The sequence below is a fragment of the Fistularia commersonii genome, chromosome 15 (genome assembly GCF_037954325.1).
Source record: "Fistularia commersonii isolate RoL2024-O1a breed Wild chromosome 15, RoL_Fcom_v1.0, whole genome shotgun sequence".
In the NCBI taxonomy this organism is placed as follows: Eukaryota; Metazoa; Chordata; class Actinopteri; order Syngnathiformes; family Fistulariidae; genus Fistularia; species Fistularia commersonii.
In genome coordinates this window covers 18,090,001-18,117,183 of record NC_141298.1, presented here as the reverse complement: position 1 = coordinate 18,117,183, position 27,183 = coordinate 18,090,001, and the positions used below count along the sequence as shown (strand labels likewise).

The window sequence follows — 27,183 nt, the reverse complement described above, 5'->3', positions numbered from 1 at the left end:
CAGGAGAAACCAATGCGGGGGAATAATGCGAGGAGAGGGGGGGCTCCTCGGAGCGCCGAGTGACAAGTTGCCATGCGGGGGGCCGGGGGTCGCGGGGGGCCGGGGGGTCGCGGGGGGCAGAAAATGAGCAAATTCAAAGGCAGAGGAAGGAAAGCAAAGGAAGCAGTGAAGTAAGAAGGCAGAGGCATTGTGTTCGCACAACAATCGGGACGCTCCCACGCCGAGCGCAAAACCCCAACGCCGCAACCGGTCCCCGACCCCGGTCCTGGACCCGGTCCTGGACCGGCAGGGCCTTTAGCAAGAACCCACTCAGGTGGAATTAAACAGAAAACACAACAAGCCCCCCCCCCCCCCCCCCCCTCCTGGCCGGCTCAGTTCTGACCAAACAACCCCAGGCTTTCGGATTTGAAATTCGAAGATCAAATCATACTGATAAACAAAACCTCTGGAGGAAGAGGGTGAAATGGAGACACGGCAGGCTGGTGTTTGGAGGCTGAGGGACGCCGGCACGCCGGAGGAGGCGCGGCGCAGCAGGACGCAACAACAACAACAACAACAACAACAACAACAACAACAGCAACAACAACGAGGAGGAGGAGGTGATTTGGCGACAGCGGCAGAGACTAAGGCGACACAGTGTCATGTGGGTTTTAACAAAATGAATGAAAAAAATTAAAATAAATAAAAGGTGTGTGACGGGTGGGGAGGGGGCGGGGCATGGAGCTGTCAATCAGGAGGCCTGAAGACCAAGAGGGAAACATCTCTAAGGGATCACCTCCTCTGTTTATATCCTCTGAGTGCTGCATTCAATGCGCAGGCCCGGTGTGTGTGTGTGTGGTGTGTGTGTGTGTGTGTGTGTGTGTGTGTGTGTGTGTGTGCAGATCATGCTTTACTAAATCTCACTTTGAATTCTCTCACTTTGAATTCGATTAAATGCCGCTGGATTTTATTATATTTGGAAGTGTGGTGAGGTCAAGTCAGCATGGACAGCGCTGGCGGCTGAGGGAGAAGATACCCTGGACCAGGAGGACCTCCTCCTCCTCCTCCTCCTCCTCCTCCTCCTCCCTGGCCCTGGAAGAAGTTTTGGAAAGCTCTCCCGAAGGTGTGTGACCTTCCCTCCTTCCTACCTGCCTCAAATCACAGCTGTCAAGATCAGGCCTCGTTTTAATGAACATCACCTCCTGTTATGTTGTGTGTGTGTGTATGGTGTGTGTATGGTGTGTGTGTGTGTGTGTGTGTGTGTGTGTGTGTGTGTGTGTGTGTGTCTTGGAATCAACATTATTCAGCCCTTTGTTATGGAAATTGAAAAAGGTTGGACGTATCAACAGAAAGGGAGAGATGGCCGATTCGCAGCGGAACAATGGCAGCGTGGTCGGGGGGGGAGGAGGGGTGATGTGGGGGTTCGGGGTCGGGTTGGGGGGCAGGAGGGGGTCTGAGGGGGTCTGAGGGGGTCTGAGGGGGTCGGGTTTGGGGGGGGGGGGGGGCGATCAAATCCACCACAAAGACACGCTCGGCCCTCCCGGCTCGTGTTACAGCCTCGCACGAGCCCCGGCTTCACACGGGCTGACGGACGCAGCGGCCGAAGGGCGAAAACGCCGTCACTTCGGGGCCGCTTTAATTTTATTTTTTTTAAATTCCAACGGCTGGGGAACGGGAGGGGAGGGGGGGGGGGGGGAGGCGTCTCCACGGCGACCTGCGACCCGCAGCCGTCGCTCCGTCAGCCAGCCTCGGGCCGACAAACGACAACTCAGACACAAATCTATTCAAAAATAACAAATAAGACACACCGAGCAGATTTTCCACAAGCCTCCTCAGCCTCACACACACACACACACACACACAGACACACACACACAGCTCTCGGGTTACACATGATTCCTCCCAGTCCATAATTGCATGTAAAAAAAGAGCATTGTGATTTTATTTTTTATTATTATTATTATTTTAAAAAAGAAAAAAAGGAATTTTGGTTTTTAATAAATACATAAAAAATCTAATCCTGTGTGTGTGTGTGTGTGTGGTGTGTGTGTGTGTGTGTGTGAGAGAGAGAGAGAGAACCAGAGGTCCAGTGGCAGCCTGCTGATCCAAAGGGATCCCGCCCAGATCTGCAGGATCCTGCACCTCCAGAGGGTCCCGTAACCCCGGCCTGCACGTTCCCCTCCGAAAAAACTCCCCGGAAATTCAGCCGTAATGAAATTCTCCGGGGTTGCCGGGGCGACGGCCCTCGGAGAGGCCAGGGGCCTCGCAGACGGAGAGCCTCTAAATAAAGAATCGATTCCCCCAAATGAAAAAAACCGAGACGCAGATCTGGTTTTCTCTCCAAAAAGAATGAAAGGTGGGTCCGGAACACAGATTTAGTTTTTAATCAGAAGGTCCATGAGGATCTGCTGCCCCCCCAGGACCCCCAGGGGCCCCCAGGACCCCCAAGACCCCCAAAACCCCCCTGCGGGTCAGACCCGGAGACGGCTGCACCCCCTCAGCACCGATCTGCACCCTGGCGGTCAGGGCGAGGGCAGCGTCTCGGCGCCGTCGCCAAATTCAAACAGCGAGCTTCAGAAGGTGAGTCACACACACACACACACACACACACACACACACACACACACAAACACACACCATACACCCCCCACCTCCCCCTCGCCATAACCATTACTCAAAGCACTGTTTAATTAGGTGTGGAGCAACAAATCCTCCCCATTCAGGAGCCGGACACTTGTTGTGTTAGAGTGGTGTGTGTCGTCTGTGAGAGACTCCCGTCATAACAGCAGAGCCGAGGAGACCCCTCCCTCGCAGACACACACACACACACACACACACACACACACACACACACACACACCACCTCACTAATGCCCGTGTGTTAACAAGACCACTGTCTGCTCCTCCAACCCTTTGTCTTTTCAATAGGTGCTAATGGGGAGACAAAACACACCCACACACACACACACACACACACACACACACACGCACACACACACACGCTGCTCATTTTATAGGCCGACACTTGGAGGGACGGCACACTCCTCCGGTCCTCCAAACCACAAGAAGCAAATAGCGTTGACAATAAGATCCACATGAGTTCATCTGCAGAAAACCTACTTTTAATTGTAGATCAGTGAAACGTTTCTTTCCTGAATTAAAGCCTGAAATATGTAAACAATTATTTGGAATTACTGGAAATAAACGTATGGCGGAAAATCTCGCCATCACTATTATCGTTAATTATTACAATAATGATAATAATACCTGAGTAGATAAATGCTTTATTCATTCTTTGCAGGAAATGATAGATTGAGCAGCTGTTGGAGACAGAATTTAGCACATCATGTTAGAAATAACATGATAATGATAGTGATGATAACAACAACAACAATAATAATAATAATTTCAGAAATTATAGTAATAATAATTATTATTATTATCATAATTAAATAAGATATAATTATAATCATGGTGTTACTAATTATAACAGTTGTTGAATAGAATAGAATGTGCCTTAATCATCCTGGAATAAGGACATTTAAAATAACAATGACACTAATAATGAAAGTAATAATACTACTATTATTAAACATGGTAATGTATTAATGATAATAATTATAATATAATAATTGGAATAGTAATAGAATAGAATGGCATAGAATTCGCTTTAATTGTCCCACAATGGGAGACATTTCCAAAAACAATGAAAACAATAATGCCAATGATAATAATTAAACTGCTAATGAAAACAATAATAATAATAGCGATAACAATAAAGGTGGTGGTCAAAATGATAAACATAAATACAACTACTACCACTCTCAATAAAAATGACGCTGACAATACCAATAATAATAATAATCCTAACAAAGTAATGATAATAATAATGATAATATAATAATAATGATAATAATAATTTGTTTTATCGAGCCAGTTCATTTCTACATTTTCTTTCATGAATTGTGAGTCTGAGCGTGGGGAGGCGAGATGGACCCCAACAAAGAAGGAGCCCCAGAACTTATGTGTGTGTGTGCGTGTGAGTGTGTGTGTGTGTGTGTGTGTGTCCGTCGGCAGGGGCTCGGACGGGCGGCGAGCGCTAATCCCGTCGGACAAAACCAGAATATCCGCCGAGGCAAATGTGCGGCGATGGATCCCTGCTGCTGGATCCAAACACAGCCGGGCGTCTGGGAGGCCCTTTGTAGCCGGACGCTCTGCGCTCATCAGACGGGACTCCGAACACACAATCGCCGTTCTGCGGGAGCGCGGGGGAAGCGAGTCATCCTATCCCAGCCTGGACGCCGCCGCTTCCGGGATCGCACAGTTTGAATATCCTTCACACACCGCCGCCACCCCACCCCCTCACACCCCTTTCAAGGGAATCGCTGTGTTCTCTTTCAAATTTAAATGTCACACAAAAATGTCCGTGACGGCGAGGAAATAAAAATAAATTCTTTGTGATTTTGATTCGAACAAAACACTCGATTGTTTGATTAAATACGGAGCGAACGCGGCTCTCGGTAACCAAGAAATAAAACTGAAACCGGAGAAAACATGTCCGCTCACCGTTGGAGCGGGTGAAGGAGGACGGCGAGGGTTAATCAAATAAAGGAGCATTTGAGAAGGGGGGGGGGGGGAGAACGCCGTTTCCCTTGGACTTAGCCAAGCCGAGCCGTGTGTGTGTGAGTGTGAGTGTGTGTGTGTGTGTGTTAGACAACAGGGACGGAGAGGGAGAGTGTTTTAAGTGCTCGAGTGTGTGTAATTGTGCAAGTGCAATTATCAGCATCTGCTGTTTCATTTTTACTGCGTGCGTGTGTGTGTGTGTGTGTGTGTGTGTGTGCGCGTGTGTGTGTGTGTGTGTGTGCGAGGCTCGGCTGCGATCGGGCCCCGCTGTGGGCCCGGCGGTCCGAGGGCAGAGGCCGGGGGGCCGTGCCTTTCGGGGTCAGCGCAAACACTGGGCGGCCATTCATGAGCGGATCAAGTTGACGTGAGCCTCCGTCCCGCCTCCGCCGCGCATTTCCATATGAATGCGGCAAGAAAAGAAAAGGAAAAGAAAAAAAAAAAAAAAACAACAACAACAACAACCGAGATCCTGGTCCCGGGAATAAGCCATCGCAGGATGATAAACGTGCACCGCCGGCCCCCCGACGCCAAATCACAGCAATACAGGCCTCATAAGCACATTTGGATGGAATAATAAAAGACGCTTTGCAGATGCCGAGCCTCCCCCTTGCGATACACACACACACACACACACACACACACACAGACACAGGTCAGCGCCTGTGTCGGGCCATAGATTTAAATACGTCCTGTCATGAATTAACACACACACACACACACACACACACACACAGACAAGCCATTCCTGAATGAGATGAAGGCACGGAAAGCGTCCGTCCTCCCGGAGCAAAGCCGGGCTTCTTCTCCGCAGACGGCGCTCCGCCTGGAGAGTCGGGCCGCTCGGACCGTCGGCCCTGAGAGGAAAACGGCGGGAAGCGGGAAATGCGAGGCGCCTCGCCGCCCCCGAAGCACGGCGGCGGGCCGGGAGGCACCACACGAGGGAAAAGGAGCGCGGAGCTCCAGCTGCATACCCTGGGCGTCCGGGGTCCTGCGGGGCCGGGCCGGGAAACCGTCACCGCCGGTTCGCACGCGCCCTTCGGACGGGGAGCCTCCTCGTGCACGCCGACGCCGTCGCACGCGCTCCCATTGTTCGGCTCCCTCCTTCCGGACGCACGAGCCCGAGTCACGGCTGCATTTGTAAAAAGGTGGATTCAAAGCCAGCGTGAGGCCATCTATAACCAGGAGGGGAGGGGAAGCAGACACGGAGGGGGGGGAGGGGGGTCAGCCGGGGACCAGACACACACACACACACACACACACACACACACACACACACACACAATGAACACCAAAACACCTCATCATCCTCCTTTCCACTGCTCTGACCACTGACACCAGAACCCCTTCTGTCACTCATCACGTCCGCAGAAGAACCAGCGAGGAGATGCAGAACATCCAGGAAAAACAGAACACCGGCGTGAGACACAATTCCAGAATATACAGAATATCAAGAATGGCCAGAAGATCCAGAAAGATCAGAATAAACAGAGCACCGAAAATAACCAGAAAATCTAAAATATCCAAATTTACCCCCCAAAACAGACTATTAAGAATATGCAGAATATCTGGAATGACCATTAATAACCACAAAATATGCAAAATAAGCAGAATTTCCAGAACGTGAGAAGGTGTTTCAGAAAAAACTAGAATATATGGAATATCAAGACTGGCCAAGATATATCGCAATTAGCACAATATTCAACATATCCAGGATTTTCAGATATTAAAACGTCCCGGATGACCAGAATATCAAAATCAACAAAAAAAAAAACCCAGAATATCCAGAAGAAGCACAAATACAGGGAATATGCAGAACACCCAGAATAACCATAAGATCCAGAATAACCAGAATATCGGGAATTTGAAAAATATCACAGAATATCCAAAATAATCAGGATTTCCAGAACATCAAAATGACCAGAATAGCCAGAGAAAGCAGAGTATTGAGAATACGCAGGACATGCAGAATTTATCCATTCCAAGCAGTGTCCGGATCTTCCGGCGCCGGTGTGTTAGCGTCGCGCTAGGCTAACACGGCCGTCCGTGCCGCACGGCGCCGGAGCGTCGCCTTTCATGAAAGTCCTGCCCGGCGGGTCGGGGAACGGTGCGGCCGGCGGCGAGGCTCTGGCCTTCCAAAGTGCTTCCACATGCCGGCTCCCGAGCCGAGGCTGCCGGTTGGACTCCGTCCACGCGTGTTTGCGCGGACATTTTCCCCCGACTGTAAACAGCAGGCCGCCTCCGCGCCGGCCTCGGCCCGCGACGCCTCGCCTGGTCGGCCTGCGCGCTGCCAGAACCGGCTTCGGAGGTCCAATAGTTGGTCTCCGGGGACCAAGAATCCGGACTGAACTCCCTCCAAGAGTGATATCAATCCTCTTTATCGCCCGATTAGAAATAAGAAAAGAGAAATGTGTCTGGCCGTGGATCAGAAAAGCGGGGAAAGGCTTTGCAAAATGATCATCGCTTCCTGTTTTCTTTGCCGGGAAGTTTGAAACGGAATTAAGAGGTCGGAGGCTGAGCTGGTTCTGAAGGCCGTCGGCCAGACGTGAGCGTGTTTTGATCGTGGGAGCCGACGGGACGGCGAGGATATCTGCTCCCGCAGCCGCGAACCGCTGATGAAACTTCCCAAACTCTCCTCCGGCGGCCTCTGCGGGCTCCTCGCGCCGGAAGACCCGGAGGTCTGGTTCCCGTCAGCCACGGCAGACACCTGCGCGCGAGCCCCGCCGTGTTTACCTTGCGATAATCGCCAGAAAAGAGATGTTTTTGCGGGCGTTATCTCCAAAGGCGGCCCCCGCGCTCGTCCGGATCACAACATCGGAGAAGATCAGGAATGCGTTTCCACGAGGAGCCGAGGGGAATCAAAGCGGACGGCGGGATTAAAAAAAGAGAGGAGGCCAGATCATATCTGGGGGGGTTTCTGGACGGCGTCCCTGCGTGAGCCCCCCCCGGCAGCACGCCGCCCCGCGCCAGCTACACAAACACCACCACGGGGACGGATCATGACATCACTCCTCCGCCGCCGCCGCCGCCGCCTCCACGTCCTGCAGCGCTGCGGGTCAGCAGGTTCGGCCGGCGGAGGCCGCGAGGAGGAGACAAAGGGGCCGCGACTTTGACCGCGTCGGATGTGGGTTAGTTAGAGGTCCTGGCGGGCGTGTTGAGGACGTTCCAGAGCAAACACACACACACACACACACACACACACACACACAAATCTGCTGCTCCTTGCAGACGGCGGTGCAGGAGGCGTAAATTCCCGTTCACAATCAACACGTCTGGTGGGGGGGGGGGGAGGGGGGGGTCCATTTCAACCCGGCGACGTCGCGTCATTCAGTGTCTAACATGCGGAAGGGATTTCAGACGCGGCGTCGTGATTTGACGGCCGTCCGGAGCTCGTTATCACAACATGCATTTACCTGTAATGCACAAAATGGCGGTTTGTGACAGGTAAATGCCCTCCCGCCCCCCCGTCCGGCCCGAGGAGGGAGGGGAGGAGAGCCGCCGGCCGGCCGGCCCGCCGCAATCTATTCATTGCTCCCGTTTAATTTCTTTTGGGTGCATAATCCTTTCAGTTTCAATGGCAAATTTAACAGTCCCCCAGGCCCCGGCACCAGACCGGTCAATACAAAACCAGACACCTAATTACTGAGCGCACCGCGCTACCCCTCCTCCTCCTCCTCCTCCTCCTCCTCCTCCTCCTCCTCCCTATTCCTGTCCCTCTCTCTCCTCTCTCTCCTCTCTCTCCTCTCTCTCCTCCCTCTCTCTTCCCTCTCTTCCCTCTCCGGCAGCTGTGGGGTTCAGATGCACAAGAGCAGCAGTCAGGCAGTATTAGGTTTCCACTTCCCAGATCTCCCCTTAAAAGCCTGTCCCATAATGGCCCTTCAGTCACACAAACACGCGTTGGATTTCATAGGAGGAGGAGCGTGCACGTGCATGTGCGCGCTCACACACACACACACTCACGCAGGAACATAAAGACCCGGAGCCGAGCCCTTCGCAGGAATCCTGAAATCACGTTTTGCTGTTTATTTACATCAAACGGAAAAAGTTCAATTTCACCGACGACATCACTTCCTGCCCGCGTCGCCACGGCGACCCGGAGTCGGCGCAGCCGCGCCGTCAGGAGCGTGTAATCGCCGTGTAATTGACACCTTGTTTTGTAGCCGTAAATCAGAACAATAAAAGGAGAGGGAAAGGGGTTTTAATTGGGGGGTTTTAGGAGACAGATGAAGTATTTCTGCCCGGTGAGCAAATATTTATCATTTCTGCAAGGAGAGTCTTCGCACCGAAAGAGGATCTGTGGTGGCAGAGGAGCTCCTCCGCGGGCCGTGGAGGCACCGGGCGTCCCGTCGCCACCACGCCCTGCTAGCGTGACGCCGGCTAACGCTGGGTGTACGGCGGCGGCGGCGGCGGCGGCGGGCTTTGATCACAACCCGCCGACACACCGCAGCCACTAATTTACTGATGGCTTGAAAAAGTCCCCGGGTTAAGATCACTTCCCTCAGATAATGGGCAGATTTGCCCCCCGTGACCTGGGAGGAGTGTCCTTTGTCTCACTCCTGATGTTTGCCTTCGCCCATTGTGTCTGCATTACCCTCCTCGCCGCGCTGCACCCGCCTCAAAGAGGAAACACTAAATGTATGGAGGCCATTTCCCCGGTGCTTCCCCTGAAAGACCCTCCTGCCACAAACACCAGGTCTCACACACACACACACACACACACACACACACACACACACACACACACACACACTGTATATATAAGGGATTCCACGAAGAAGCCAGGAGGATGAGCTCCTGGCCGAGGCTCCCGGACCGGTGGATTTGAACGTTGCACCGTCTCCGCCGATCATCACGGGACGCAAATACAAACACACACACCCTCACACATATATGTACATGTGTGTATCTGTCCACGCAACCCTCTCGTCCTGCCAGTCTGCCTTTTGCCGGGCCTTCGTCTGCGCTCGGTGTAAGCGAGGGCAGATGGAGGAGAAATGACATCACCCCCTTCATACACGCCCACTGGGGGGTTATTTATACTGGACCTTTATGTGTGTGTGTGTGTGTGTGTGTGTGTGTGTGTGTGTGTGTTAATGACATGCGTTTTTGTCGTATTTTTGTTTCCCAGAGAGCGAGTGCTGCACTGGCGTGGTTTGTTCTCCCTGTTCCCTCCTGGTCTCCATAATATCAGACCTAGGATGCTACAACTCATCGGCAGAGCGATTAGCCTTTTTCTAATGAAGTTAATAATGACGGCACATTTAAAATGTTTCAATGACATGATGGCTGAAGGTCCTCCTGGAGGTCCCAACCCTCTTGAACACGCGTCCATCAGCGGGAGCCGCGACACGAGACCCGCATCTCCTGCTGGACCGGTCTGGAAGGTCTGGATCTGGAGGACGCCGGCGCTCCTTCAGCGCTGCGCGCTGGAGCTACAAGACCAGATGTTCCCGCTTCACTGACACACTGCGTCAAAACAACAGGCTAACTAGCTCGTTCTGAGCGCGTCCGATCGATTCATTCGGCTTCGCTTGCGTGGAAAAGATTAGGAGGAGCTCTGGACGAGCACGTCTTCGGTACCGGGACGTCTGAGCAGGTGCCCAGAAGGCCCGACCTGAGCTCTCCTGAGCTCTCCTGAGCTCTCCGTCACCACAACACACAGAAGTCCGTGCACGTGAACCCGTGATTGGACTCTGGTTGTCAGAGTGGGTTGGGCAGGGGCTGGGTTGCCATGGCGACAGCCCCGCAGATACCTGATGGTGTAGCTGGCGGCCATCTTGACCGCAAGATGATTTGGAGAATGGCAGATGATCTGGACGCCGGATGGACCATTGGGTTGCCAGGGCGGGAAAAAAACCTTCTCATGGTTCCACCACGGAGGTGACCACGTGGGCCAGGGGGTCGGGAACCATGATGGACACTTCTGGAATAATCGCTAGGAGCTCAAGTTAATCTGTTTGACGGTCGTCTTGGAGCAACATCAACGCAACCAGGATCTCCTTCTCCTTGACCTGCAGGGTTAGATGGTAGATGAAGGCTGCTAGCGGGGCAGCGGTTAGCGCTTCCGCCTCAAAGTGAGAAGGTCCCAGGTTGGATTCCCACTGAGGGCCTTGAGGTGTGGAGTCTCCATGTTCTCCATGTCTGCGTGGGGCTCCTCAGGGTTCTCTGGGTTCCTCCCACAGTCTAACCCCATGAGGAGGCTGATGGAGACCCGGCATTGAGCGGACGTGTGATTGAGAAGGTGAACGGTTAGAGATCTCTACAAGAGGCCCTGTGATTGGTCCAGGGTGACCCCGCCTCTTTCAGGATAGGCTCCGCGAGCCTGCGTGCAGGATAATGGTGTAGATGATGAAGGAGCGAATGTAGGAGCTGCTGGCCGAAGGTACCGTGACAAGCATTGAGGGTCACGGGCGGGGTTTAGAAGTTCTCGTGTGTCTTCAGCACGGCCGTGTCACATCCATAACCCTGAGTTTGAACCCAGCGGGTCCTTGCAAAGTGCTCCGGGTCGGGAGTCGTGTCTCAGAAGGAAGAGCCGGCGGTGACGGAAAAAGGCTTTCTGGTTAATTAGACATCCTGCGATCGAGCCAGAGAGACGCTTCCACCTGCAGGTCCATCTATCTTCTGCTTGAAGTCCATTAAGATGATGCGCAGGAACACAGATGCATGAAGGAGGTCCATCTGAGAGAGGAACCCACCCGGACCCGTCCGGCTCTCCCGCTCGCCGCTTCCGGCCGCCGGCTCGGCGACAATAAATCATCGCCGCTAAGTGAGCTTTTACTTTCACTGCTTGCAAACAACAAGCGGGATAATTTATAACCAGCGGAGGCGGGAGGAGCGAGGCCGGCGCCGGACTCCTAACTACCAACTACCAACTACCAACTCCCAACTCCCAACTACCAACTACCAACTACCAACTACCAACTCCTCCGTCGCTCCACCAAGAAACATCTCCTGTGACTGACGTGGAGACGGAGCACCGGAGCTGCAAACATCCCCCTGAGCGTGGAGATCACGTCCATCCTGCGACGCCATGAACCCCCCCCCCCCCCCCCGCCACCCGAGCGGCGAGGTCAGGTTGTGACCCGCGAGCCTGAAACGGAGCGGACCGGGTTCGTGTTCATGAGGAGAACCTCATCGAACAGATGGGTGCTTCTCCTCAGAGATGCTTGATGGACCACAAGGAGATACGTGAGCGGGCATCTGGTTGGATTGATGATCAGTCCGGATATCGGCATCGCCCGCCGCTCGTTCGCCGCCGGCGGGGGAAATAAAGTCCCTCCGGAAAATCTCAGATCTGGTTTTTCAATCGAGGGCTCTCAGCAGAACTTCCATCCCGTAAGGGAGGTTCTCAGCGACCCCGCCGAGGTTTGTCTGGACCGGGTTGAGTCGAGTTGCCTCTCGGGGCGCCTCGGAAACACCGGACCGTCCCGTCGAACCCACCGCTGAAAATCCCCGCACGCTTTCCCGGGCTGGACGGAGGCGGCGGGGGCTTCGGGGCTTCTAGCTCGGAAAAGTTTTCAGAGTTAAGGCGCCGCGGGGGGGCGAGGGCGAGCGCCGTTCCCCCGCGACCCCTCCGGCTCCCTTCCCCCAGCCGGCCCGCTCCCCCTCCCCCCGCCTCCACCCCCCTCCTCGCTCCACCTTGACCCCGCAAGACAAAAATCCCAAAAAGCGAACGACAGGAAGGGGAACCTGAACGCACCGCCGTCACAAACACAAGCGAACGAGTGGTTCTAGAAGGCGTTCTAGAGGAGAGAGGAGCTTCGACAGTTGACCGCGCGGAGCTTCCGACTCCACGGCGAGACACGCCGGCAGGGACCCGGACCTCCTCCGCCCCCCCGACGCCCCCCCGGCGACGGTAGAACTTAGCAATGCGCGAAAAGGAGAGCAGAAGAACGGCACTTACCGCTCGGGTCCTCGCATCCACGTCCAGGAGGCAAAGATTCCTCGCTTTTGTCCAACTTCCATGTCTCCGAGCTCCGACACGGCACCCCCACCCCTCCGAGAGGCAGGGAGGGAGGGAGGGAGGGAGAAAGAGAAAGAGAGAGAGAGAGAGAGTCAAAAACAGAGGGAGAGAAAGTAGGAGGGGGGGATTAGTTCTGGTGTGGAGATGAAGGGGGCCGCTGCAGCTGTGCACCCCCGTCAGAACCTCCTCAAATCCAATCCTCTCCTCCATGTGTGACTGCGGCGCCGCGGAAAAAGGCAACGGAAACAAAGTGATCCTCTTACACCGCCGACGGAGGAGGGAGGAAGGGAGGGAGAGACAAACAAGGGGAAGACAAGAGAGAGAGAGAGAGAGAGAGAAAGAGAGAGAGAGAGAACAAGCCGAGTTAGAAGGCCGAGGCAGCCGGAGAATGAATAGCAGGTTCAAGTTTTCGTCGTTTCCTCTACTTTGCGCTGGAACTCCGGCCGGCCGGAGCTTCCACCCGGGCGAGGAAACACAGCATAATACCTTCCAGCTTCTTCCCACCCCCACCGCTCCCTCGCTTTCTCTCACTCTTTCCCTCCCTCCCTCCCTCCCTCCCTCTCTCTCTGGTAATAAGCCCGGCTGTGACAAACCCCCTCCTCCCAGCGCTGGAATGCAAAGGGAGCCTTTCAAGAGGCCCAGATAGACGACCCTCAGAGTCACTGCACCTTGACCTCCGGGTCAGACAAAGTGTGTGTGTGTGTGTGTGTGTGTGTGTGTGTGTGTGTGTGTGCGCGCGCGTCTGAACGTGGAAAGGGGGGGGTCGAGTTCGTTTAAATTCGCGGGGGGGCTTTTCCTGGCGAGATCACCTGGGATCACCAGACGTCCACATGACACGGCGCTGTGACCGGCCAGGAACGCCGGGGGGTTCTGGGTCCAGAAGGAAGACCACCTCAACGGACGCGATCCCCACCTCAAGGGACCCCGCCGGGCCACCTTTCCTCTCCCTCGGGACGTGGCGTTCGGGGGAAGAACAAAAAAAAAAAAAGGAAAAAAGAGTTTGGATTCGTCCAATCAGACGGGTCTGCGCGGTTTGAATGGGAGCGGCGGTCCCGGCTGCCAGTCACGGCTCGCCATTCGGGCTGTTCAGCATGTGAAAACCTATTCTTCAAGTGCATTCAAGTGTCCCTGCAAACTCCCCCCCGGCCTTCCTCCCGCACAAAGCCCCCTTCAGCCGACCCCTTTCACCGGATCAAGGCCCGTCACAGGTGAGCCGGGCCGGTTTGTCCAAAATAAACAATCGCCGGCTTCCCAGACCGACGGCTTGACAGCAGATCAATTAGCAGATTTGTTTTTTTTTTTATTTGAATATATTATTTGCGTTGCTACTCCGACACGGTCGCCCGCCGTTCGAGACCTTAAAGAGAAACGCCCCAAATCTTTTCAAATCGATGCCAGCTCACGCCGGCGACGGCGCATCTCCGGACCGCCGCCTCCGCTGGAGTCCAGGAGCTGATGGCGAGGAAGATGACCCACGTTCATGTATAGAACTGATGAAGAGCAACACGCATGCAGGTGAGCTGAGATGTTTAGATGCGGCCTCATCACGTCGGTCCGGGCCGTCGGGTCTACGGTCTCGATAGGACCACGGGAAGATGGTCTCCCTTCGTCCGCGGAAGTCCTCGGTCTCCCGGGTCCTGGACCATCCCTGACTGCAGAACATGTTCCTTCAGCTCCTTCGCTTCCACACACTCGAACACCAGGAATATCATCATCTCACAGAGGGACAGAGGATCCCGCAAACATCAGCGGCATCATGAGGAGCGCGTCCTGCCGGGCGTTTGATACCACGCCAGAGGGTCCGCGAGTGTTCTGGCGATTGAACTTGGTGTCAGACGATGCAGATCTGGTCGTGGGAGATCCACAGACACTTCGCTCTCTTAACAGGCCGAACCAGCCGGCAGAACCGTGGAAGTTTGCTCGGCCAGAGCGGCTTGTTTGCCTTTCATTCCAACGCGGGACGACATCCGCTCGCTATCTTCGGACGGGCTGTACTGAGGTTATACTAATGATATCCGTGTTTTCGTCACAGAAATATTTGCATTTTATTTCGGGCTCCTTGTGATCAGGGATCTGCCGCTCCAGCGGGAGCTCCGTCTCGGGCCTCATCTGCACGCTTCCTGCAGATCTTTCAAATCAAAGACGCGATACGATCGCTCCCGCCGACGGCCGGTCGCCATGGAAACCAAAGAGACGACGCGGACGGTCGTCTTCTCGCGCCGCCATCGCGGGCGGACCGACCTCCTGGCGACTTCTCGGGACCTCCTCTCGTTCGGAGACGAGAACATTTTCCGGTCCGACGTGAGGGCGGCCAGTGGAGGACGAGCAGCGAGACCAACCATTTCCTCAGCGTTCTAAAGAACCCATCAAGCGGGAGTTTAAGTAAACGCTCATACTGGGCGTGAAGGTCCGGCCCGAAGATTGTTCCTGGCGGGAGCGATGAGAGCAGGTATCCAGGTCCCGGGTGGTGGAGAACCCTCTCCTAAATAACGGCAGACGGGTTGCGGGCGCAGAAATGACACGTCGTTAACAGAGGAGATCTTAATTAGCTCCGGTGAAATGAGAACACGGCGGCGCTGCAGGGCTCACATGAGTTTGGCTTCGGTCGCCGCCACGACCGACGGAGTGAGCAGGAGGAAGAGGAGGGAGGGCGAGCACTGACCTGAACCTCTGAAGGCATCTCACGGAGCGCACATGCAGACCTCGCCGCTTCATGTCCTGGTGACCTTCTGCCCGTCCTCTCGCCGTTCTGCCAAGACAAGCAAACGTTCTCTGAAGATGGCAACCATCTCCAGCTCAGATGGGGTCCCGCAGAGGGAAAACCAGCAAAGGAACGCCAGAACACGACACATTGAATTTCTAGAAACGCTCCCGAACGCACGTTCACGCCTTCGTCCTTGAGTTGGAGTGGTCCGTGCATCAGATGCCGAGGTTCAACGGGAGCAACGTCACCGCACGCCTGACCTGCAGGCGGGAACCTCCGCAGGAACGCCGGTCACCCGTGAAGGATTTCTGAACGGTGGATGAAACCCGGTTCTATCACAGCTGTATTTCTATTTTTGTTTATGTTCTAAAAGTCCTTCTGAAGGGTCACAGCAACGACTGAGGAACAGCGACCAGAAGGGCAGGAAGCTGGGAATCATTGCTTCATTCATCTGTAAGCGGGCCAGAGGTGGCCACACCTCCAGACCTCCAGACCTCCAGACCTCCAGACCTCCAGACCTCCAACCGTCCACACGTCTGGACATTGCAGGGCCTCCGATGAACCTCCCGCGTGTGTTTGGACCCTGAGGAACCCCTCGCAGTCACACAGAGAACGTGGAGAGCCGGCACAGAAAGGCTGTGGGGGACCTTCGGACCGGGGACCTTCTGGCTGTGAGGTGGAGAACGAGGCGCCGCCACACGCCGAAGCTAAAACCTCACAACCGGTTCTGAAACGAGCTGTATTTTTGGCCGAGCATACATGTTTGGGGGAAGCTGCATCCGGCTCCCGCTCGATCCTCGAACCGTGCCGGATCTTCTCCGACATGCTCTACCTCCATAACTCCACTACCGGGACGTCGAGGACACGAAGCTCTCCGGCTTGGACCGAGCTTCCCGTCGACCTTCTACAAACCTGCTGGACTCGGGCATCTGATATTGTAATTTGCCCGACCCACGCGCTCTCCACGTCTCCACGCGCTCGGCTGTTGCTGTCGCGGTGGCGAGTCTCCACCATGCCGTGGTGCGCGGCCATCTTGGCCCTCCTCCGTGAGCGTGGAGCAGGGTCAGTATTCAAAGCGGGAAGCTGAGGGCCAAACACACGGACGTCTTTGGCTTCTACGGAGATAAACCATCAAACACGCATCGGCCGACGCCGCTTCGGTTTCCATCACGACACTTTCCTTCGTCCGAAAAGCACCGGAAGACACGCAAAGCCCCGAAGCTTCTGTCGGATCGGAGGCCTGATGGTTTAACCGGGCGCAGCTGCACCCGGCGGCTCGGAATGTGAGCCAGGCCCGCTCCTTCTCGCTATCTGCGGGGAGAAGCTCCGCGGCCGGGACGACCCAAAGCACCGGAAACCGGTTTTACAACACGTCGGGAAGTTTGTCGGCCGCGAGAACATCGAATGAAGTCTCCTTCGTAACACTTACGACCGCTATCCCGTGTCTTGACATTTGGAGATCTCAAAAACGAGGAGTGTTTCTCTTTAAAAGTCCGGCGGGCCGCCGACGCCGCTCCTGCGGAGAGTCTCGGTCGGCGGCGGAGACGCTTCTGCCACCGGAGTTTCACAAAAGTGAGACTAAATTAAAAGAAACATCGCTCCCCTGCAATGACCAGGACTGTGACGGGCTGCCGTGCCTCCCTTCTCTTGCTCTGCGGAACAAGAGACGGCCCAGGAGCATCACCAGCCCACTGCCGCCCCCCGCAGGCCTCCACCTGCCACAGCCATCCAGGAGGATCCAGGGGAACTCCGCCGAGATCTCCACGGAGATCACCACGGATGCGCTTTACACTCAGATGGCGGGTTTCGTCAGCGACGAACCTCTTCGGCCAGGTGTTGCGAAGGCCTCCGGTGGATTTGAGAAGATCGATTCAAATGCGAACGGCTGAAAGAGGAGCGGTAGCTTGATGTCACCTCGGCCCGGGGAAAGGAAACCCCGTCATGTATTTAATCTTTTGGTGGCGCACTCAGGATTTCCTGTGTTAAAACACACATGAAAGCAGACTGGAATGGTGTTTATCCGACTCAGAATGTGTGACGCCAGCGCCGCGGGACGTGACCGTAGATTACCGCACTTCAAAAGTCAGCCGGGACTCCCGGCTCCACGTTTGGAGGACGGCGACGCGACCGGGTCAAGGACGGGAAGAGAAAAAGAGCGAGGAACGATCCGCTTGATCCGGCCGAGCCGCCCGATGATGAGGGAGGAGAAAACCGCACTTCGCCTCGCTCTTTGTACGCTCGATCAATCGTTGGAGAGGAGAAGGTGGAGGTGGAGAAGGTGGAGAAGGTGGAGAAGGTCGCGCCACCTGACGGTCACGTTGAAGAGTATTTACATCGCTCTGCCGGCGTCAACGGGACCGTAACCACAGATGAACACACACTTCACCCGAGAGACGGATCTCCCCTCCGCTCATCCCGGATGGGAAATCCGGGCGCCACGGTAACGGCGATATTCATTAATCGGTACGATTTGAAAGGTGCCGCGAGAAGCCGATCGATACGAGAGGACGGGAAAGAGGTCGGGGGGTCGATGGAGCACCCGGCGAGATGAATCCATGAAAGTAAAAGTCCAGACTTTGGAGTAGAAGTGGAGCTGTGTGTGCGCACCACATGTGTTTTATCATCTATGAATGTGTTTAAATGGTTTAAAGTGAGATGAATTCAAATCACCTGCTCAAGAAGGAAAAGCAAATCAAACACACGCGTTAAAAAAAAATATATTTCTGTTCCTGCCTTCGGGTCGCCTTCGGGAGTTTGAGGAAGATTTACACGTTCAGGAAGAAATTAGAAGACAAACTTCCTCAGCTGGGAGGAGGACATGCAGAGTCTTGAGTTTCAAGGGAAAACACTCCTTAGCGCCGGATAAATCAGCGAGGGGCTGAGAAGAAAGGCTCCTTTGCCGGCGGCTGTTTGGCCGGCCTCCCCCGCGGCTTGGCTTCCTGCGCCGTCTCGATGCCACGTCAGACGTAATTGATGGCGGACGCAATTTTCCTGTCAGCTGCCGTTGGCCGTCCAGAAACACTTGACGCCTTTGGCGGAACGCAAACAGCGCCGTCGCCGACGCTTGACGTTCGAGCGATGCTTATCTCGCTAACGTCACGTGAACCAAGAGGCACAGCCATGCTAACTTACTAGCCAGCGACTGGACCTCCGGCAAACAAACATTAGCGTATAATATGTACGTCGTGTTTAACAATTACACGGAATTCAAGCAGAAAAAGGCGGTTTTGCTAGATGTCGCCACGGGCGACGCCTCTTTTCCGCCGAGATGGAAGAATCGCCAGCCTTGCCGAGTAGGCCGAAGGCGAAGAGGTGGCGGGGAGTCGCTTTACTGCAGATATACAGCACAAGAGCACCACGACAGAAAACCACCGCTAGCTTCGAAAGCTTCACCGCGCTGTGGATCACGTGCTGAAATAGGAACGGGCGGATGTCAGACAAACCTGGCGTTGCTGCTGACCAGCGTCCCGCTTTTTACCGCTGCTAAGCCAAGCTCCGCAGGGAGCTAGCGACAACTAGCGACAACTAGCAAAAGTGCCCTTCTGCGGTGTTTTTTTTCTCCTCGACAGTCAAAAATAATCGATCCGCGATTGACTCTTGGTTTACCGAAGCCGTTCGAGGGAAAACGACAGGCTCACAGGCTTCATCCATACTTTGCTGGCCTCGGCTTCCCGGCTCTTCTGCGGGAGCTCTCTGGGAAGTCCTTGGTTTCGGTTCACGTTCGCGTCTCTCCGAGCAGAGTTTATTGTTCTTGGCGTCAGAGCGGGCGTACAAATCAGAGAGATGCGGGTCGGAGATACGAGGCCCGTCGGGCTCCTCGGCTCCTTTCCGGCCCTGCAGCGACAGCTCGCGCTTTGCCAAAGCTGGAGTTGTTGTTTTACAATGTTGCACGTACGTCCTTCTTCCCCTGATGGCTCCAGTAAAGTTTGGAGTACAACCTTGGCTCTGTCCTCTACTGTCTGCTGTGTGTGTGTGTGTGTGTGTGTGTGTGTGTGTGTGTGTGTGTGTGTGTGTCCAGCCGGAGGGCAGAGGTGAGAACAACAAACAAACAGAAATCAGAGCGAGCTCAGGCTCCCCGGCTTGGATGCCGCCTCTCGTCCTGCACAAAGTCTTCTTGGAGACTCCTGGTCCAATAACGGTGGTTTTGCAAATAAGGGCAATAAGGTCGTCGTAGAGCTTCGACGAGGCAGGAAGGTTCCAGATCTTAACGTACCTGAAGAAGAAAACCATGAAAACGAAAGATCAGTGGCCGGCCGGCAAGTGCCGACTCTTCGCCAGGGTTCTGGTGCTTCACAGGAGCTTCTGTCAACTCACCAGTTCCCCAGGGACGACCACCTCAATGCTGAGCAGAGGACGTGGTCTTCTGGTTCTGGTGAACCCACAGAGTATCTGCATCTGCTTTGGTCCGAGGGCAGGGAAGGAGGAGCTTTCTGATCTTTGCATCTCTTGCATCCAGAGATGGAAGGGCTCAGATCGCACCTGCCTTATGAGGACAACATCTCAAGGACCTTGATGGATCTTCAGATCGAGGCCGGTTTTCCAAAAACCTGGTTTTGTATAAAAACTACAACACTTGCGATTCCGCACGAGAAGACCGAGACGCCGGGTCAGAACATGCTGAGGCTGGTCACGCTTCCTGGTTTCTTCTTCCTCCAGAGCTATCGGATGACAAAGGTCTCAATCAGCTCATGTTTCCCGGTGGCGTCAGGTCCCACCTCCCGCCTGAAGATGACTTCATCATGCATCGGCGGCGGAGCGTGTCGAAAACATCTGGCCAGGGCGAGGCGGAGCGGCGGGGGGGAGGTTCTGAAGAAGAACCACGATCTCTGACTCGTGTTCAAGGTCACCTTTGGGCTCGTCCACAAGCCAAGGGGGGGAGGGGCCGAAGCCATGACACCCGAGCGGCAGGGACGCCCCGGGGACCTTCTCTGAGGGCTTCACCAAACATCTGGGTGATCCACCAGCTCCAACCAGGAGGCTCGCAATTCAAGGAACTCCCCTGAGCTATGTAGCCCAGCAGGAGACCACAACCAGAAGACAGTCGTTCATTCATTCATCTTTTCCGCCGCTCATCCTGCGCTCAGGGTCGGGGGGGTGGAGCCTATCTCAGCTGTGATTGGTCGAGAGGCGGGGTTCCCCCTGGATCCATCACAGGGCCTCTTATAGAGACGTACAACCACTCACGCTCTCATTCCTCGGGTTCCTCAGGGTTCTCCGGGCTCCTCCCACGGTCCCACAGATGTGCCCTGTGATTGGTCCAGACCTGCCTCCCATCCAATCACAGCCAGGAGAGGCTGCAGCTCCCCCGTGATCCTGAATGAGTGAATGGAAGGACTGCTGCTGCTAGCTGCTAGCTGCTAGCTGAGCATACCGTTCCAACCCTGTAAGTAAGTTAACCAGTAGTGTGTGATCAATGATCTTCTGTTCCAATGACCAAAAGACAGCAGGCAGAACTAGAGGTTGCAGAGATGAAGATGTTGAGGTTCTCTTTGGGAGTGACCAGGATGGAGAGGATCAGGAATGAGTCTATCAGAGGAACAGCACATGTTAGATGCTTTGGAGAGAAGGTCGGAGAAGCCAGACTGAGATGGTCGGGTCATGGACAGAGGAGGGATAGAGAATATATTGGTAGACGGATGCTGGAATTGGAGCTGCCAGGCAGGAGGTCTGGAGGAAGACCAAAGAGAAGTTTTATGGACGTAGTGAGAGAAGATATGAAGGTAGCTGGTGTGAGAGATGAGGATCCAGAGAATAGGGTTAGATGGAGAAAGTTGACTCGCTGTGGCGACACCTGAAGGGAAAAGCCGAAAGAAGAAGAAGAATCTGTCACAGGGGTGCAGGACATGTATGACCGAGACAAAGTGATGATTGAGATGTTTTGGACATGAACAAAGGAGTGTTCATGTCCAAACCATGGTGAAGATCTGGGTAGAGGGTAGCCGAAGGTGAAGCTGCCAGGCATGAGGTCTGGAGGAAGACCAAAGAGAAGATTTATGGACGTAGTGAGAGAAGACATGAAGGTAGTTGGTGTGAGAGAGGAGGATCCAGAGAATAGGGTTAGATAGAGAAAGTCGACTCGCTGTGGCGACACCTGAAGGGAAAAGCCGAAAGAAGAAGAAGAAGAAGAAGAAGTGTAATCAATGATCTTCATGAAGTTATCTCACACACTTTACCGCCGCGGTCAACGGATGGACGGACGACACTTTCCTGGACTATTTCTGCAGTTTGTCCTTCCTGCCAATCGTGCCTGGGACACAGAAAAGACTTTCTGTTCTGCTTCTTGATGAAACAGAGGTGTTTTTATTTTCCTGCAGATCCTTCCAGGCCCTGCAGGAGTTTGTCTTGGGTGACAACTTCACTTCCCTGATTGCTGCGTCCGCCTGAAAGCCTCCGTCATCAGCTGTGGCCATAAATCAGCTGTGGAGACGGCGCCCGTCGCCAGGGCCGCCCTCTCGGTCCACCACTCTTTGCAATTGCTATCGAGCCGCCGCCCGTTAAATCATCCCTCCCTGCCACGAATCGGAGTCCAGCTGGATCTCCAGGGCTCACATCACCTGGACCGGGAGGTTCTGTTTAGGTCCTGCTGCAGAGGAGCTGCCTGGACTCCAGCTGTGGCTGCGCAAGGAGGGTGAATCAAAGCTTTGCTTGCGTATCTGTATGAAATGACAGCGCAGATGGAGGTCTACAGATGTCACGGGTGTGGAGGTCCACAGCACCATCATGGTTGCCCTCAGAAGTCCACGTGGAACGTTAGCATATAAATGGAACTAAATGGAACCAAATGTCATGTAAAATACCTACTAATGTTAAATAACTGAATTTATTACTCAATCAAATCGAAACAAAAACATCACATGAGCATTTGCGTAGAACCTATACATATGTAACATTCTGGCTTTTAATTCTTCGACAATTTGTTGTTTAACTTTAGCATACTTAACTCTGTGTTTGGTGTCAAAATACCAACGTAGCTTGTACTCTTTGACAAGCGACGCCGCCTCACAACACAAAAGACACACCGCTTTTTCTCCTCCAAGCACAAACATGTACTGGCCTTCCCATCTTTCTTGAATTCTTCCTGGACATTTAGGGATCATTGGATTTCTCAATCTTACTTGTTGAAACTGGCATTGATGTAGCTATGCAGTGTGTCAAAAAAAACAAACAAAAAAAAAAAAAACCTCACTAACCCCAGCTTACTGTTCTGTATATTTCCTGTGCATCGTGTATTTGCAAGTGTTATTTGCAGTCCTTATGTCCTCTATTGTAAGTCGCTTTGGATAAAAGCATCTGCCAAATGTAATGTGATGTAATGTAATGTAATATAATGTGGATACGCTGCCATTTAATGGTGGGATCCGTCGTGATTTGTGGGAAATGTGGTTTTAAGGTCGACGCGCCCTTTTAAGACGTTCTCACGGGCCACATAAAATGACGTTGCAGGCCACGTTTGGCCCGCGAGCCTTGAGTTTGACTGGTGCCAGATGAAGCTCCTCTCTAGCTCAATGAGAGCTGGATGTCCTGCAGCCCCGTGGCCCGACTGCAGGTACGGATGATAAACAAACGAACGGACGGTTGGAAAGTGCTTCGGTTTGCATCTGATTTCGGGCCGAAGGCCAGCAGAAGCGTCTGCGCGGCGTCGCTTCCATCTGTGCAAACACTCCGAGCCGTCGCCGGACCCTCTGGGAGGCTCTCGGGTTTCAGCCGACCCCCCGGCCCTCCTCGGCCGGGTGACTTTCCTCGCCGCCTCCTCCTCCTCCGTGGACTTCAGCGTCGCCGTCATCGGGCCTCTTCTCGGGGATGACGTCACCTGCGCCCCAAAGGCGTGCGGGGACGGCGTGGCCTGCGCTCTACTTCCTGTCCGGCCTCCGTGCGCTTCAGGCGGCCTCTTCGCCGCTCGCCGCGTGAAGCTACTTTCACATCCTCCGCTTATATCACGAGGCCAGATTGATTTGAAGAGGCTCTTTGAGACTCCTTTACATTTGGCTGTTTGAACATGTCGAGGAGCCGGACCTTGATTGATCTGCAATATTCATAACTATTGATTTCGGTGCTTCCCGATCACAGAGCGTCCGCCGGGCCCGGATTGTTTCCGCGTTCTGCTGGGCTCCCTGCAGGGGCCGGGCCTGCACGGCCAACATCAATATTTGAAGTAGCATTTAAAAAGGATTTATCTTCCTCCTGCAGTGGGACAAGGTCGTGGGTTTGACCCCCCCCATCCACCCACACACACACACACACACACACACACACACACACACAAACCCCGTGACAGCAGCTTACATAACATGGAATAAAAACAGTGAATAAGAATTCTGAGTTGCAGACAATGCTGTTTCACATCACGAGGACAGAAAAAGGAAGGAACACGAAGCTCAAATTTAATGTCAGAAGATTATGGACAGAAAAGTTGTCGCTGCAAAGTTCTAAGAAGTGTCCGGTTTCAATTGCCGTCCAGGAAGTAGCCTCCTCCGTGGGAAGCTTCTCGTTGTGCATTCCCATGGGCAGTAGGAACCTGTGCGGCGAGCACCTTCAGCTCCACACTCCGAAACAAACCACCCAAGAAGAAGAAGACGAAGAAGAAGAAGAAGAAGAAGAAGAAGAAGAAGAAGAAGAAGAAGAAGAGGACGCCATGGAGGTGAAGCTGTCACAGCGTTCATGGAATAATAGCCATGGACTATCAGATGGTTGGAGTGTTTCCATCTTCTCCCAGCTCTGCTTCCCCATGTGAAGAACACCTTTAGCCGTTAGCTACGTCTGCACTTATTCTGGTGCAAATGTAGATGTTCCTTTGCGAGGCCTGGAAACCCCTCTGAGGCCCAGCAGGCAGAAGAGCTTCGCTCCATTTATCACCGTCCCGAGCGAACATCTGAGCAGTGACCAGGATGGTTTCAGCAGTCTGCAGGAAGTATCTGGTAGCGGACGTGACTTATGAGCTCCTCCAATCACCAAGCACCGAGGAGTTCCTGTGGAATTGCAAAAAGACCCAGAGTAGGAGCTGAGATGGTTCCAGGAGCTCCTGGTTCCTCTGCACCGAGGAAGGGCCTCGCTCCTGAGAAGGTTCTGGGATCTCTAGAAATGGACAACCAGAATTCTGAGGCCTACTTCTTGGACCATCTGACTCCAACACCCCCTACTTTTCTCCAGACTTCCTGATTTGATCTCCGTCCTTCTACATCGCCTGGATTTTATTGCTTCTCTCACGTCGGAGGAGCTCCACGCAGCTAAACGGTTTCTCCTCCTTCTGTTTTAAATCACATTTATCGACGGCGTTCCCGCCTGGCCGCTCCGTCCGTCACGCGGAGTAATGCGGTTCAGTCAACCTATTTCGTGTTTTTCTTCTCACCATGAGAATCCTCTGCCAGTTTCCGTTCGACCGCCAGCAGCCATCGTACGGATGAGGTGACGTGATGGATGGAGTCATTATCCGGCGCCTGCACCGGGTTCTGTTTTGAAATATGATGCCGGTCCTGCGTGTCGGACTTCCTGCCCGGTCCCATCCGGTTTGTGGGGAGTCCACGCCGCCCCCCTTTGGCGAGAGGCGACGACGGCCGCGTTCTGGACGGAACCCGATCGGAGCCGAGACTTCGACTTCACGGCGGTCAAAGTGGAAGGAGTCCGTTCAGACCCGGCGTCCGATGAGTGGCTTTGACAGAGGGGATCCATAGTTGTATGCTCCTCTCATGGCCCAATTCTTGGTTCATGAAAGTTGCATCAGTGTCTGAGGGACCTGGAGATCACTTGCTGGCTCTGGGCCCGGCAGCAGACCCCTCCCTTGGCCTCCGCTGGCAGAGGGAACGCTTGAAGACTTCCAGACCGGCGTGATATAAGCGGCCGCCTCGGTTCAGCCGACGCACCCTGAGCGGACCTCCTCAAAGCCGGGGAGATGACAGGATCCAGGTGAGAGGGAAACTCAAGGGGAACCGCCTGATCCTTGAAAGGGTCGGGTAACAAAAAGCAAAGCGTTAGCATCAGTGCAGTTCCACCTCCTGAGGCTCGACGGGTTTGAAATTTAATGGAATAGCCAGGAGCTCTGCTCCCTCCCTGCTGCAAGCTTAGGAGGAACCACGCAGCCTCGTGGAATAATGGGGCGGAATATTATGGTAATGGCATTCAGCGAGCCGCAGGAGCCGCTCGTCTTTGGAACGGGCCGGCCGGGCCTCCTTTGCGGCTCGGCTCAGACCCGGCGGAGGAGCTCCACCGTACCTCGGCCCGTCGGGACGCTCGAAGACAGAACATGTGCAAATCCGGACCGGCTGAGATCATCTCGTATCCGTCCTCGGGTTCTGCGTGCATAAATAAATGTCAGAATAAATCTCGTCGCCGGAGATCCGGCGTGCTCGGGGTTTGAACGGTCATCTCCGAGGAGCGGCTCGCACGAATCTTAAATACCGAGCTGGCGAGGAGTTTGGATCACGCGATGCTTTGGGTTGAGAAGGTTCTGACTTTCAGTTTCGGCCATTCATTCAGTCATTCTCCGAAACGCTCGCCGCCGGAGCCGCTGCTTCAGAGATGAAGATGTGGAGGTTCCTCGTTGGGAGTGAGGAGGATGGAGAGGATCAAGGTAGGTGTTCTGGTGGACGTGGACGGAAGAGTCACGCAGTCCCGCAGAACTCGAGAAACCCGGGTGAGCCGAGGAGGCCGAAAGGCAAAGCTTCGAGCGCCGGACAAAGTGACGTGTCCAGAAGACCGAGTCTTGGAAAAGTGGATTAGCGGCGAGGAAGATGTTCACTGGCGCCTGATGAGATGGACAGCGGCCACATCCTGCCATCGGTCCTTTTCCGGGGACGGCGTCCAGGAAGGAACCGCTGTCTGCGCGTGGAAATAGCAGGGATCGGTCCGAGCAAGATGTTTGCGCCGAGGACCCGCATGGAGCCGAGCTGAGAACGTGGACTGATGACAGGAGAAGAAGAAATCGCTCGCCTCCGGTTGGACCGGAGCGTCTCCAGAGTCGACCTCCAGCTACCAGGTGGAGACAGGGAACCTGGAATCCTCCGAATCTCCACAAGCCGTGGAGGACTTCTTCAGGAGTCGGACGGGAGTCTACATCTTGTCATGCGGACGTCCTCCTGGCGCCCGGTCAGAGGTTCTCCAGAGACAGGAAGTGGCTGAGCGTGGACGCTGCAGGTCTGACGTCCCCGGCTGAACGTCAGCAACAGCTGGAGCTTCTTCCTCCTGGTGAGGAGACGTGAACCCAGATCTGCCAACTGTGAGCGTCTCCTTTCAAACCAAACCTTCAGAAAAAACGTGACCCGAGAGGCGTACCTTTGGATGGGAACCTGCTGGTGTCCAAAGAGTGTGAAGATAACAGAAGACTTGACTTTATTGACCCCCGTAGGGAAAGTTGGGGGTGCAAACATCTCAGATCTCCAGGGACTTGTGGGGATGAAATGTAAGGATAAGTCAGGAAAGTGTCTTTTCATGCATCTCTCAGCTTTGACACCCGAAGCCCTTGAAAAGCCTTCAGAAGCAGCCTTGAAGGCCCAGCCAGGCTTCGCTTCTCCGGAGAAAACAAACACGCTCGCTCCTTCTGATCTTTCTCTTCTTTTCCTGCCAGCTCTTTCCCTGGAACTCCACCTGAGCTGGTGTGACCCTCACCCAGCCCTCCTTCTTCTGTCACATGCGTCCATCCCCGTCACTTTTTCAGCTTTTCCCGAGTCTTCTCCACAGGACGCCGCCGCTCCCTCGGGCACATCGTCCTCTTTGGTTTCTCGGTAAAACCGCAGGCCGCCGGTTTGGTTTGCTCTCCGCCAGCTGCTCGGAGGACACCCGGGTGAAGGTCCCGTGATGACGGGTAACATCTCCGCTTCTTCTCTGCCGGGACGGCGTTGATACAAGAATCAGAAGAAAACTCGATTTCCACAAATTCTTGGGTTTGGTCAACGAAAGCGTCACACTTTGCAGAGTGTAGCAGCGG

General features: G+C 54.3%; 3 long non-coding RNA genes across 3 annotated transcripts in view; all 3 read right to left on the bottom strand.

Annotated features, from left to right (window-relative positions):
• Positions 1-12,591, bottom strand: part of LOC147226720 (uncharacterized) — a 31,219-nt gene extending 18,628 nt beyond the window's left edge. The window contains exon 1 of the long non-coding RNA XR_015107207.1: positions 12,503-12,591. This is a non-coding gene — a long non-coding RNA (uncharacterized LOC147226720). The remainder of the gene's footprint in view (positions 1-12,502) is intronic.
• Positions 12,592-13,995: 1,404 nt separating this feature from the next.
• LOC147226719 (uncharacterized) lies at positions 13,996-16,737 on the bottom strand. The gene is made up of 3 exons (XR_015107224.1): positions 16,696-16,737; positions 15,225-15,311; positions 13,996-15,044 (listed from the first exon to the last, which is right to left on the bottom strand). It is a non-coding gene; the product is annotated as an uncharacterized LOC147226719 (long non-coding RNA).
• A 6,933-nt stretch (positions 16,738-23,670) lies between these two features.
• Positions 23,671-27,183, bottom strand: part of LOC147226718 (uncharacterized) — a 9,957-nt gene continuing 6,444 nt past the window's right edge. The window contains exon 3 of the long non-coding RNA XR_015107192.1: positions 23,671-25,199. This is a non-coding gene — a long non-coding RNA (uncharacterized LOC147226718). The remainder of the gene's footprint in view (positions 25,200-27,183) is intronic.